General features: G+C 39.1%; 1 pseudogene; it reads left to right on the forward strand.

The window, feature by feature from the left end:
- The first annotated feature begins 266 nt into the window (after positions 1–266).
- LOC100731308 (ubiquitin-conjugating enzyme E2 D2-like) lies at positions 267–703 on the forward strand (annotated as a pseudogene).
- The last annotated feature ends 4,087 nt before the right edge of the window (positions 704–4,790 follow it).

Below are 4,790 nucleotides of genomic sequence, written 5' to 3' on the forward strand. Positions count from 1 at the left end.
TGAGCCCAGGAGGAAGAGGCAGGGATGGCAGCCTGGGTTGGGGCAGCAGCATATAAAGGGGCCACTTCCAGGGGATGCAGGGAGTGCTGCTGCAGGCCTAGTGGCCATGCAGGCCCTGGCCCTCAGCCCATCCCGCTGGACCCTGCTCTCTAACTTCCCATCTGACGCGGGGACCACCAAGGGGGTCTCAGGCCCCTGGTCCCTTCCCTGTCCCTTCTAACTCCTCCAACCCTACCCTGGAGGGCCACTGCCACCCGCTGCCTACCATGGCTCTCAAGAGGAGCCACAGGGAATTGAATGATCTGGCACAGGACCTACAAGCACAGTGTTCAGCAGGTTCTGTTGGAGATGACATGTTCCATTGGCAAGACACAATAATGGGCCAAATGATAGTCCCTATCAGGGTGGAGTATTTTTCTTGACAATTCATTTCCCAACAGAGTAGCCCTTCAAACCACCTAAGGTTGCATTTACAGCAGGAATTTATCATCCAAATAGTAACAGTAATGGCAGCATTTGTCTTGATAGTCTTGGGTCACAGTAGTCTCCAGCATTATTTCAAAAGTACTCTTGTCCATCTGTTCTGTGCTGTGTGATCCCATCCAGATGATCACTTCATGCCCGAGATTGCTTGGATCTACAAAACAGATAGAGAAAATTACAAAGACTATCTCAGGAATGCACTCCGAAGTATGCGATGTAATTAAAGAAATTACTGGGAAATGTCTACAAATAAAGATAGTGGAACTCTGAAAGAGAAAGTCCTTTTGAATTCCATTTGACTCCTTTCTATGAGCCCACGCGTCATCTTCCCCTGTGCACGTGTTTACTTGATACAGCAGTGCTGCGTGTTGTACCTACTTGGAAACAATACACTAGGAATTCTGTACTTCTGTGTCAACATTGCCTCCTAGCAGAGAAGTACACGTGTGACAAGTGTATGTGTAACTGTCACAGTTGTAACAGTTCTTCAGACATAACGTAAATGTGGGACTAAAAAGCTTTCTAAATTGACTTAAATTTGGGTAACAGCAAGCTGTGAGGGCTGTGGGTTCATGTGTGTGCTTGGGTGGGGAAAGGCTCCACTTGCAGGAAATGTTTTTAAGTGGAATCTGTTTATGTCAAGCAAAGTGAAGAACATGAAGCTCTTTCTGTATGCATTTATTTGGAAGGACCTACAACTTAGGTGAAAGTTATGACCAAGCAGATTAAATTCTACCCACATCCTGTATTTTAAGGTCTAATTTTAACTGCTCAACATTTACATTTGGAGCTATTACATAAAATGTGATGAGCTTTGTTTCCTACTCTTTACATCTCTCTGTCCCTTTTTTCCTTTCAGCCCCTTTCCATATTCTTTGGTTTGTATTGTGAGAGTTGACCCCCCTGCTATAACCCCCTCCCCGAGTTATAAAAAGCAGCAAAGAATGTTTCACTCCCTAACTCCCCAGAGCGGGGAATGAAAGGGTTAACTCCCTAACTCCCCAGAGCGGGGAATGAAAGGGCTAACTCCCTAACTCCCCAGAGCTATCAGAGCAGAGAAAAAAAAAAAAAGAAAGAATGCACCTGCAAGGTTGTTCTGTCTCAACGAGATAAGTAAGACAAGTAACTGTTCTGTTCTGGGCACATAGTGACTGGGCTAGGACCCCCAGTCTCCATGGTTACTCAACCCCAAACCCCTCCAATCAATTTCTGCCAAATCCTATGCTGCTCAAAATTAACCAATGCAATCTGCTTCTGTAAACTCGCTTGCCTCCCGTTTGCGCCCTTAAAAACCCTGCACAATTCCCCCTCGGGGCCCTCCGCACTTGTTTGCCTGGGGGACCCCATGCGCATGGAAATAAACTTTTTTCCCTCACCAAGAGTTGAGTCCTTGGGGTCTCTTTCCCTGCGGCGTCGGCCCTAACAGTATGTGGTTTTTCAGTTAATACATAGTTAATAGCTCTTACTTTTCTTATATTTAACTGCTGAGTTCTGTTTGGATGTAAAGGTGAGATTCATTTGATGGAAATACTTGTGTATATGTAAAGACCCAATTGCTCCTCTGGAGCTTGTATGTTCAAGAATGATTAAGCTGTGTAATAAAATGATTACTCCAGTGATTACATTTGATTTTGTGTGAATAGGAGAACTTTGTGTAGCGGAGATTAGTGGTGGATTTCCCCCATTCCTAAAATGTATTCATTTATACTGGCTGGATTCCAAAGTCATGAAACAATTCCAGTTAACACAGTCAAAAAATATTGAGTAATTTTGTTGAGCTATGATACAAACTTGAAAGCATTTTCATAAAACATGTATGTGCAGCATTTGGAAACATGACTGTTAAACTAACAAACTGGCTTTATTAATGAATCTAAGCTGCATTTCACCAAAATCTTGTGAAAGTCCCTTGGTGAATAAGACATAAAAACACAAAAGCATTTCTGTTTGGTAAGTCAAGCCTCTGACATTGTAACTATAGTGGTGCAGTTTTGACCAGCCCTGAGAAACATGAGCACAGTCTTATATCGGAGAGTCTGCATAATTACTTTGCACTCACATTTAGAAGGATGTTCATCCAGTTTTAAATTGTATTGTATGTAGTTTTTGTAGTCTTCCCTTGATTTAAGTAAAATGTACTTTGAAATTTGTAAACAACTGTGTTTGCCAGAAACATCATTCATGTGAACTGGGCAACTTACATTTTTCCTTTTTTTCCAAATCTAATTGTAAACCAGGCCAGCCTGAAGGCCATGGCTGATGCTCCTAGCCTTCAGAGCCATCTTTAAAGATGGCTTACACAAAAGCTGAGGAATAAATGTCTGTTGCTTTTGGGGGAAAAAATCAAAAAAGATGCAGCTACCACAGCAGAAAGATAATGCAATCAAATAAAAGCTAAAAAGCGTGCATTGGAAAGATCTTTATACCGGACAATAAAAGCACCCAATCCAGTGCTAATTAGTGGGGTCAAGGGTGTGCTTATGTATTTCCAGGAAATGCTACATGGCCTACTTGGATGCCAGAGCATGCTATCTGGCTGCATCAGGGACCCAAACCCAGAAAAGGAACTGATTCCACCTCTCCAGAAGCTGATACTCAATACTATGACAGTGATGCCTCAGCAACTACACAACTGACAGAAAAGGATAAAGCTAATACCAATCTTAAATGACCCAGGATGCCCAGGAAGAGATGATAACCAAAAACAAAACCAAAGGTCTAAATAGGTGATGAGTATATACAGAAAACCAAACTGAAAGTTTAATGAAAAAAGGGACATACAAGTTACTACTATTCTTAAGATAAAATATAAAAATATGTTAATTATAGATAAGATTTTGTTTTTCCCAAACACTTTTATACAAGATCTCTACTAATTGACCTATAACAAATCTGACTAGTCAATTTATAGTTATAAATTCTAAATTTGTAAAAAATTGTAATTCAATTTGGTTAAAAATATAACTGAGTACACTCTGATTTGTAAGATGTTTGTCAGTCTATCTGTGTACCCATTGTCTGTTTGTCTAGTGTGTTTATAAGCAGGTGTTGGGGTTTTAAATGAGCTAGTGATTGTTGATAAGCACGGAGTCAAAAGCACAAGTGCCATACAGGAGTGCCCAAGTGGCACAGAGCACCTGAGAAATGCCCTGAGGGCATTGGGGGGTGCTGGAGGTGAACAGGTGTTCCAGCCCCAAGAACATGGGATATTCAACAAGGGGGTATAATAAATATCCCCCTGGGAACTTAAGAGAGTTCTCACAGAACCTGACAAACTGTGTGCTTGTTTCTCTGTTTGAATCTATACAGATCATCTATTAGGTCATCTATGTTTGTCCATTTGTCCACTCTGTAAACAGCTATTCCTTTTATTTTGATCTCCACAATTTTTCTCTTTACCTTTTAATTTTGCATTTATGGATCATTTATCAAAAGTTTATTTGGGTTACAAAATTACAAAGCATGCTTCTACCTGGTTCAGATGACACCTGGGTTGTTAGCTGGTCCAAATGATACCAAGATTGGTTTACATAATTACATATTACATTTACATAATATAATATATTGTTGTTTATTATGTACTTGAGAGTCTCACTGTTTAAAATGTTAATGGGTTAAATGTTATGATTGAGTTATTCATCAGTTATCAAAAAAAAATATATATGTTACTAAGATGAGTAAACAAAATCCCTTGGGGTTTAGATTATTGGACCGAACTCTTGATTGATAAATAAGAAAGACGCTGCCTGATAACATTTTTAACGAGTTCTGGTTTATTGATAGGAGGCCACAGTGATCTCCACAGCCTTATGGGAGATGCCCCAATTAAAGTTTATAAAATGTTATTGTAATATGTTCACAATCAAAAGAAATAATTCAATAAAGTTTTTGATTTAAAAATACCCATACAGAGGTTTCATATGGGAATGATATATTATTAACTTCATGGTATATTCATGTATTCATGCCTCCAGATGTACAGGTCATTAAAAATGTAAAACAGATTGCTTATGGTGACAGAATATTCAGATTCAGATCTCTGCCTGTAACCAAAACTTACAAGATGTATCTCCCACTAAAGGTCAATGAGTTAGGTAAAATCTTATGTATTACATAGGGATGATTGACTAAAAGGGGATTTTATGTCAAAACAAAAATTCAGATTGTTACAAAGATGTAATAATTGTCATGTTATAATGTATTTGGTTATGATTTCTGATTTTCTATGTAAAATATGTAACTGTTTACACTCTATAGGTATTCAAAAGTTAAAATATCCATGGATAATAGAAAATAAGTTTCATTTA

Source organism: Cavia porcellus, unplaced genomic scaffold (assembly GCF_034190915.1).
Source record: "Cavia porcellus strain 051 isolate PalLab524CR breed Dunkin Hartley unplaced genomic scaffold, mCavPor4.1 scaffold_28, whole genome shotgun sequence".
NCBI lineage: Eukaryota > Metazoa > Chordata > Mammalia > Rodentia > Caviidae > Cavia > Cavia porcellus.